Genomic DNA, 9,848 nt, shown 5'->3' on the forward strand with positions numbered 1-9,848 from the left:
CTAGTTTTTTTTTTTTTTTTTTTTTGTATTTTTAGTAGCTACAGGGTTTCACCGTGTTAGCCAGGATGGTCTCGATCTCCTGACCTCGTGATCCACCCGTCTCGGCCTCCCAAAGTGCTGGGATTACAGGCTTGAGCCACCGCGCCCGGCCAGGTCAGTCTTGAACTCCTGACCTGAGGTGATCACCCGCCTCGGTCTCCTAAAGTGTTAAGATTACAGGTGTGAGTCACTGTGCCTGGCCCCATGAACAGAATTGATTTTGCGTGGTGGATTATCACATCACTTTTTACTGATATTATTTTATATAGTCCAAGAATTTAAAAAACAAATACATGTTACTTTAATAATTAAAAAAAGAATTCACGTAATGTTTATATAATGGATAAAGGTAGCCTGTGCAAAGATTCAGGGAGAGGAGAACAGCTGCACCCTGATGCAATTTTTTTTTCTTTGAGACAGAGTCTTGCTCTGTCACCCAGGCTGGAGTATAGTGGCATCATCTCGGCTCACTGCAAGCTCCGCCTCCCAGGTTCACACCATTCCCCTGCCTCAGCCTCCCGAGTGGCTGGAACTACAGGCATCCACCACACCAGGCTAATTTTTGTATTTTTAGTAGAGACGGGGTTTCATCATGTTAGCCAAGCTGGTCTCAAACTCCTGACCTCAGGTAATCTGTTCACCTTAGCCTCCCGAAGTGCTGGGATTACAGGTGTGAGCCACCGTGTGGGCCGCAATTGTTTTCTAAGTTTGGAGTTGGTGCTGTGGTTTCTCACCTGAGGCAATTTTCCATCGGGTTTTTCAGCTTGATTTCCATCTGATCAATGTTGCAGTAGATTCAGGTAAACTTGCAGAAGTTCCTGTATTTCTTCCCTTTACTTTTCCAACTGGGAGATAGGAGGAGAAATGGAGGGGCCTTGTGAGGTGAAGGGTGTCCTTATACAGGTGTGACAGCCCCTGGCCCAGGGCCCCCTCCCATCCCTGCTCTTGTCCTCAGCCCACTTGGAGGGAACCGCCCCTTCCCCACAGCGTCCACCGCACTCTGAGCCATGGGGGTCGGTCTTCATTCTCTCCTGTTTCTTTTCTTCTTTGGCCCAGGAATACTAATTTTCTGCAAGCGGAAGACACTATTCTACTGCTAATATCCATGAGTAGTCTTCTCCCACAAGACAGAAAAAAATTTAGTGGTGGAGGGCACCAACCGTTTAAGAAAATCTTCAGGAAGGCAGAATTTTCTCAACTCTTTCTTTTTAATTATTGTTTTCTCTATTTGTTGATGCTAACTAATTCGAGTCAATGACAGAATGATTTAAGGTGTCACAATATCATTTTAATTGTTTTACTTTTTAAAATGTTTATTATTTTTTTTTAAAGACAGTCTTGCTCTGTCACCCAGGCTGGAGTGCAGTGTGGTGCAATCTCGGCTCACTGCAACCTCCACTTCTCGGGTTCAAGTGATTCTTGAACCGTGCCCGGCCAATGTCTTTATTTTTGACAAAAGTACTGCACGTAGACCGGGCGTGGTGGCACACGCCTGTAATCCCAGCACTTTGGGAGGCTGAGGCAGGCAGATCACGAGGTCAGGAGATCGAGACCATCCTGGCTAACACAGTGAAACCCCATCTCTACTAAAAAATAAAAAAATACAAAAAATTAACCGGGCATGCTGGTGCACGCCTGTAATCCCAGCTACTCAGAAGGCTGAGGCAGGAGAAATGTTTGAATTTGGGAGGCGGAGGTTGCAGTGAGCCGAGATCACGCCACTGTACTCCAGCCTGGGCAACAGAGTGAGACTCAGTCTCAAAAAAAAAAAAAGTACTGCAGGTAACATGCCTGTTTCTACTTAGAATATCTTTAAGGAGGCTAGACAAGCACCCACTAAGAGGTTACCTCTGGGGCGGGGACTGTGGGACTGAGACTGGGGCAGAGAGTCGTGGATGACATGGAGGCTGACCTTTCACTTTGTCTCTTTTACTTTTTTAAATTAAATTTATTTATTTATTTATTTTACATATTTTGAGATGGAGTCTCACTGTGTTGCCCAGGCTGGCCTCAAACTCCTGGGTTCAAGCAATCCTCCCACCTTGGCCTCCCAAAGTGCTGGGATGACACACGGGAGCCACCACGCCTGGACTCACTGTGTATCATTTCGTCCAGTTTGAAGGTTTTAACTCGTGTGTGGTCAAAATGAAACCTGATTTCAAACTTAGAGAAACTAGGTAGAGTTAAAACACTAAAAAATAACAATCAGTGCTATTATAAGAGAATCTACAGAAGAACAGAAAACATACCTGCCTTATGTCATTTAATTCTCGCAGTAACCCTATTTTAGCCCATTTTACAGATGTGGCACTGGAGGCTTGGCCAGAGGTCAGCGAGTTGTCGAAGCTCACCTAGCTGGTGTAGGGCAGAGTCAGCTTCAAGAGTAGACCTGGCTACTTCCAGGGATCGTGCTTAAACAGTGAGCTCAGTGCCAGCCATAAGCTATGATGCCAGCCATAAGCTATGGTGCCCTCGAATGGAAGAGCTTATATTCTTGAGCACTTGGCATGTGCCAGCCACTGTTGTAGACATTTTTTTTTTTTTTTCTGAGACGGTTGTGTTCTGTCACCCAGGCCAGAGTGCAGTGGCGTGATCTCGGCTCACTGCAACCTGTGCCTTCTGGGTTCAAGCAATTCTATGCCTCAGCCTCCCGAGTAGCTGGGATTACAGGCACCTGCCACCACGCCTGGCTAATTTTTGTATTTTCAGTAGAGATGGGGTTTCACCATCTTGGCCAGGCTGGTCTTGAACTCCTGACCTCATGATATGCCTGCCTTGGCCTCCCAAAGTGCTGGGATTACAGGTGTGAGCCACCGCGCCTGGCCAAATGAATCTTTTTAAGAGAAAAGGTTTTAAAATTTATTTATTTTGTATTTATTAATGTTTTTAGACAGAGTCTTGCTGTGTCACCCAGGCTGGGCGACAGAGTGAGACTGTCTCAAAATAAAATAAATAAATAAATAAATAAATAAATAAATAAATAAATAAATAAATAAAAATAAATAAAATGCAGCAAATGGCACCACAGAGAAGAGTGCGTTTTCCTCTCACGCTTGACACCTAGGCCACCTGCTTTCCTGGCTGGAGACAAACCTCATTACCAATTAGGTTGTGCAAGGCTACTTTAGGCACATACGCACAACTCCATGTATTTGCTTTTTTAACCCAAATGTCGGTGTATGGTACACACCACCTGGCACCTCACTCTCTTCACTGGAGTTTTCACGTGGATGGCTCCTTTCCATTCAAATAGAGCTGACTTGTTTGGAAGGTGTCCTCGGGTGCGTGCCTGGAGGGTGACACACATATAACTCATCTTTTCCTGACAGGGTTTGGGGTGTTTCTTATCCCCTGCTGTTTTTTTTTTTGAGACGGAGTCTCACTCTGTCGCCCAGGCTGGAGTGCAGTGGCCAGATCTCAGCTCACTGCAAGCTCTGCCTCCCGGGTTTACGCCATTCTCCTGCCTCAGCCTCCCGAGTAGCTGGGACTACAGGCGCCCGCCACCTTGCCCGGCTAGTTTTTTGTATTTTTTTTTTAGTAGATACGGGGTTTCACCGTGTTAGCCAGGATGGTCTCGATCTCCTGACCTTGTGATCCGCCTGTCTCGGCCTCCCAAAGTGCTGAGATTGCAGGCTTGAGCCACCGCGCCTGGCCCTATCCCCTGCTGTTATAAAGGAGCTGCTGGGCTGGGCGCAGTGGCTCACACCTGTAATTCCAACACTTAAGGAGGCTGAGATGGGTGGATCATTCAGGTCAGGAGTTCAAGACTAGCCTGGTCAACATGGTGAAACCCCATCTGTGCTAAAAATACCAAAATTAGCCAGGCAAGGTGGCAGGTGCCTGTAATCCCAGCTACTTCGAGAGGCTGAGACAGGAGAATTGCTTCAACCCAGGAGTGGGAGGTTGCAGTGAGCTGAGATTGCTCCACTGTACCCCAGCCTGGGCGACAGAGTGAGACTCTGTCTCATAACTAACTAACTAACTAACTAACTAACTAACTAACTAACTAACTAAATAAAGGAGCTGGCTGGTTGTGGTGGCTCACACCTGTAATCCCAGCACTTTGGGAGGCAGAGGTGGGCAGATCACCTGAGGTCAGGAGTTCAAGACCAGCCTGGCCAACATGGTGAAACCTTGTCTCTACTAAAAAATACAGAAATTAGCCGGGTGTGGTGGCAGTGCCTGTAATCCCAGCTACTTGGGAGGCTGAGGCAGAGAGAATTGCTTGAACCTGGTAGGCAGAGGTTGCAGTGAGCTGAGATTGCAACACTGCACTCCAGCCTGGGTGACAGAGCGAAACTCTATCTCAATAAATAATAAATAAATAAATAGATAAATGAATAAAAGGAGCTGCTTGTTCAGGTGGCTTCGCGGAGTATCTTATGGGTGGACCCCTAAAAGCCAAATTGCATTTCACTTTGGTGAATGAACCCTACTGTGTTGCCCTCGTCCCAGAGCCCTGTTCACACTCCAGTGTGCATGAATGGGCCTGCTGAAAGTGCTGCTTTCTTTCTTTTTTAGAGACAGAGTCTGTTACCCAATGAGAGTGGAGTGCAGCCTGGACCACCCAGGCTCAAGTGATTCGCCCACCTCAGCCTCCCAAGTAGCTGGGACCACAGGCATGCACCACCACGCCTAGCTAATTTTTTTATTTTTTATTTTTTTTTGTAGAGATGGGGTCTTGCTGTGTTGCCTAGGCCGATCTTGACCTCCTGGGCTCAAGTGATCTGCTTAGCTCAGCCTCCCAAAGTGTTGGGATTACAGGTGTGAGCTGCCGTGCCTGGCTGAGCTGCTGCTTTCCACAGGTGTTCAGGGAGTCCTCTCCAGGAGACAACACCTGGGCTGGTGGCTGAGCAGAGCCCTTGGTGCAGAGCTGGTGACAGAAGGGCTATCAAGGACAAGTTCAGGGAGCAGAAGGCCTGGAGGCTGGAGGAAGAGTAGACTGGGATGGGGCTGGAGGGAGTTGGAGGCTGCTGGGTCCTAGAACGGAACTGAAACCCTACTCTTGATATTGTTGCAGCTGTTGCAGAGTTACAAGCAGGGAGAGACATGACTGGCGTTCATATTTATTTACGTGTTATTTTTATTTCTTTTGAGATGGAGTCTCACTCTGTCACCTAGGCTGGAGTGCAGTGGCGCAATCTCGGCTCACTGCAACCTCTGCCTCCCAGGTTCAAGCAATTTTTGTGCCTCAGCCTTCCAAGTAGCTGGGATTACAGGCTCGTGCCACCATACGTGGCTAATTTTTGTATTTTTAGTAGAGACGGGGTTTCGCCATGTTGGCCAGGCTGGTCTGGAACTCCTGATGTCAGGAGATCTGCCCACCTCAGTCTCCCAAAGTGCTAGGATTACAGGCGTGAGCCACCACGCCTGGCCATGGCTTTCATTTTAAAAAACCACTTTGCATGAAGAATGAACCACTTTGGGTAAGGGTGGAAGCCCGGAGCCTGGTAGGAAGCAAGCCACACAAGCGCTGAGGCAAGAGATGGTGGCTCACCGGCTGGTAGGAGCCATGATGGAGGGCCGGAAGGACTTGGGATGTATTTTGAAGGCGGAACTGACAGAACTTGCTGATGAGTTGGATGGGTTCAGGAGCAGGGTGAGGAATCAAGAGGGGATGGTGTAAAACTCCCAGGACTGGGCCTCAGCAAAGTTTACCAAGTTAGAGAAGGCTCAATAAACCAGCTGTGTGCAAGTAAGACCACGCAGGGAGGCCTAGGGAAGGACATTTCCATGGGAGCTGCTCTTGGTGTCATTTCGATGGGCTTCAAGTTGTTTAGGTAGGGTCCTGTGGCTGGTGCTTCCCGGGAGGTGGCCTGTTTTGGAGCTCCAAAGCCCATGATGGATGGGCTTTGTGGTGGCTCTGAAGCCTGGGACCTCCACTTGCCCCTGACACACCAGGGCCGGGGATGGGGGAAGCTGCATTCTGGGTGGGGCTGGCATTGTCTAGCTCACAATCAAAATTCCTCAAGCCAAAGTAACCAGAGGAGGTAAGACAGGGCTGTGCCCAAGGGTGAGGCTCATTAGAGCTTTATTGACTGTCAACATTGACAGGAAACTTGCAGGTCATTGGCCAAGCAGTTGATTTGGGGGAAAAAAAAGTTTAAATGGCAAATTATGCCATCTAAATAATTATTTAAAAGGATTAAAATAACAACAGATTTTATTTTATTTTATTTTATTTTTGAGACGGAGTCTTACTCTGTTGCCCAGGCTGGAGTGCAGTGGCGCAATCTTGGCTCACTGCAACCTCCACCTCCTGGGTTCAAGTGATTCTCCTGCCTCAGCCTCGTGAGTAGCTGGGATTACAGGCATGCAGCACCATGCCCGGCTAATTTTTATAATTTTAGTAGAGACAGAGTTTCACCATACTGTCCAGGCTGGTCTCGAACTCCTGACCTCAGGTGATCCGCCCACCTCGGCTTCTCAAAGTGCTAGGATTATAGGCGTGAACCACTGCTCCCAGCCCAGATATTGTGTATTAAGCACTTAATATGCACCAGGGTCCAGGCCAAATGTTTTATATCCATTATTACTTTTTTTTTTTTTTTGAGACCGAGTCTCACTCTGTTGCCCAGGCTAGAGTGCCGTGGAGTGATCTCAGCTCACTACAACCTTTGCCTCTTGGGTTCAAGTGATTCTTCTGCCTCAGCCTCCCGAGTAGCTGGGGTTACAGGTGCCTGCCACCACACCTGGCTAATTTTTGTATTTTTAGTAGAGATGGGGTTTCATTGTGTTGGCCAGACTGGTCTCGAACTCCTGACCTCAAGTTATCCGCCTGCCTCAGCCTCCCAAAGTGTTGGGATTACAGGCATGAGCCACCGTGCCCGACCATTATTACATTTTAATCCTCCAAATAGGCCTCCCATGAAGTACTGTCGTCGTCTGTCTAGTAACAGCAGTTCAGAGCCCCACGGTTCCCTGGCTGCAATGGGGTCCCAACTGACCCTGGAAATGGAATTGGAGCCTCCAGGGAGTTTACAAAAGTGAGACCCAACCAGAGGGAGTCACTGTGTGACCAAGACACTAAAGACGAATTGAGAATCTTAGGCATGCCGGGTGCGGTGGCTCACGCCTGTAATCCCAGCACCGTGGGAGGCCGAGGCGGGTGGATCACGAGGTCAGGAGATCGAGACCAGCCTGGCCAACATGGTGAAACCCTGTCTCTACTAAAAATACAAAAATTAGCTGGGCGTGGTGGTGTGTGCCTGTAATTCCAGCTCCTCGAGAGGCTGAGGCAGAGAATTGCTTGAACCCAGAGGCGGAGGTTGCAGTGAGCTGAGATCATGCCACTGCACTCGGGCCTGGCGACAGAACAAGACTCTGTGTCACAAAAAAAGAAAAAAGGCCGGGCGCGGTGGCTCAAGCCTGTAATCCCAGCACTTTGGGAGGCCGAGACGGGTGGATCACGAGGTCAGGAGATCGAGACCATCCTGGCTAACACGGTGAAACCCCGTCTCTACTAAAAAATACAAAAATTAGCCGGGCGAGATGGCAGGCGCCTGTAGTCCCAGCTACTTGGGAGGCTGAGGCAGGAGAATGGCGTGAACCCGGGAGGCGGAGCCTGCAGTGAGCCGAGAGCGCGCCACTGCACTCCAGCCTGGGCGACAGATCGAGACTCCGTCTCAAAAAAAAAAAAAAAAAAAAAAAAAAACAAAAAAAGAAAAAAAAAAAAAATCTTAGACGTGTCATTGTTGGCCCAAGAGGGTGTGCGCATCTCTAAGGTTTTTGATCACCCCAGATGGCATGTTGGCCTCTAGAGACACTGACCTGAGAACCCCTCCCAGCAGCCCCACACAAGAGCTGGGTCTCCAGCTCTTGCCAAGTTAGATTAATATAGTCTTAATTTTTTTCTAAATCCTTTAAAATTCTAATTTAATTTAATTTAAACTTTTTTTGAGACAGAGTCTCCCTCTGTTGCCTAGGCTGGAGTGCAGTGGCGTGAACTCAGCTCACTGCAACCTCTACCTCCAGGGCTAAGGTGATCCTCCCACTTTAGCCTCCCAAGTAGCTGGGACTGCAGTTGTGCAATACCATGCCTGGCTAATTTTTTTGTAGAGATGGGGTTTCATCACGTTGCCCCGGGTGGTCTTAAACTCCTGGGCTCAAGCGATCCACCCCCTGGGCCTCCTCAAGTGCTGGGATTACAGCTGTGAGCCACCGAAGCCGGCTAGTATTCTGTTTTTGTTTTTGTTTTGAGACAGAGTCTCACTCTGTCCCCCAGGCTGGTGTGCAGTGGTGCAATCTCAGCTCTCTGCAACCTCTGCCTCCTGGGTTCAAGTGATGCTCCTGCCTCAGCCTCCCAAATAACTGGGACTACAGGCATGCATCTTCATATCCGGCTCATTTTTTTTTTTTTTTTGTATTTTTAGTAGAAACGGGGTTTCACCATGTTGGTCAGGCTGGTCTCGAACTCCTGACCTTAGATGATCCACCTGCCTCGGCCTCCCAAAGTGCTGGGAATACAGATGTGAGTCACCGCGCCTGGCCTCTGGCTAGTATTCTGCATTCTTGACAGTCTGATAGATGGAAAAATATCCCTATGGCAATGAATACACGTTTTAAAAACGTATTGTATGTCGCTGGGCCACTCTTGCCCTCTCCCCAGCTATCTTTATTGGTGGGCTTCAGGCTCTGGGCACCCTCTGTTTTGTTTTCTGGCATAAGTACATTCATGTAGTCATTCAACACGTCTTTAAACTGTGCGTTCGCTTCAGCAGCACATATACTAAAATTGGAACGATACAGAGATCAGCATGATCCCTGCGCAAGCAGGACATGCAAATTCATGAACCGTTCCATGTATTTTTAAAATTTAATATATGAAAAAATTTAAAACTCAATAGAGTGTCCGTTGTGTGCCAGACACTGTTCTGGGTGCTGAGGACACAGCAGAAAGAGATTTGCCCTCAGGCGGTTCATCCTGGTGAGGACCTAGACAGCTCACACCACGGATGTGTAAAATTTCCCGGGGTGAGAAGTGCTTTGGAGAAAACATTAAAAGGGGCAGGAATGGGCATTTCTGGGGCTTCGGAAAGTTTCACGGAGGGGAGGGGAGAGAGCCAGTTTAGAAGAAACAGAAGTCTAGGAAAAAGCTACCAAGTGCAAAGGCCTGGAGGGGGGACCGTGCCCAACAGATTGGAGGAACAGCTGGGACAGCAGAGGCTGCAAAGCAGGGACTGGGAGGACTGTGGGACCTCGTGGCCCCTCGGAAGAAGTCTGCCTTTTGCTCCAGATGAGGTGGGGACCTTTGAGGGTTGACACAGCAGGGATGAGACCTGATATTTTCACTAGGATCACTTTGGCTACTGTCTTGTACATTGACTCTAGTAAGGGGTCAAGGTCAGAAACTCAAGACAGTTGGAGGCTAGAAGAAATCGTCAAACAAAAGATGCTGGTGAGTTGGTGTGCTGGGTTTAATGGTTTTTCTCCCAAATTCATGTCCACCTGGGATCTCAGAATGTGACCTCGTTTGGTCTTAGAGTCTTTGCAGATGTAGTTAAAGATCTCGAGAAGAAATTATCCTGGATTTAGGACCCACCCTAAATGACTGATATCCTCATGAAAAGGGGAAGCCACAGGAAGACACACAGAGAGACGGGATGTGAAGATGGAGGCAGAGATGGCAGTGATACCCAGGAACACCAGGAAGCACCAGAAGTCGGAAGAAGCCAGGAGGGGCCTCCCCTGGAGCCTTCAGAAGGAAGGTGGCCCTGCCTGTTTGGACGAACGGAGGCAAGATGGTGCACTTCCGGGTTCTTCTTCACCACCAACTTTTCCCGCGCGCGCGAAAATGCAGCCTGCGCCGG

At 48.6% G+C, this 9,848-nt stretch overlaps 1 non-coding gene across 1 annotated transcript; it reads left to right on the top strand.

Annotated features, from left to right (window-relative positions):
- Positions 1-8,741: 8,741 nt before the first annotated feature.
- On the top strand, positions 8,742-8,847 carry LOC111555695. The gene has a single exon (XR_002735601.1). It is a non-coding gene; the product is annotated as a U6 spliceosomal RNA (small nuclear RNA).
- Positions 8,848-9,848: the final 1,001 nt, after the last annotated feature.

This window comes from Piliocolobus tephrosceles, chromosome 20 (genome assembly GCF_002776525.5).
Source record: "Piliocolobus tephrosceles isolate RC106 chromosome 20, ASM277652v3, whole genome shotgun sequence".
NCBI classification, from domain to species: domain Eukaryota; kingdom Metazoa; phylum Chordata; class Mammalia; order Primates; family Cercopithecidae; genus Piliocolobus; species Piliocolobus tephrosceles.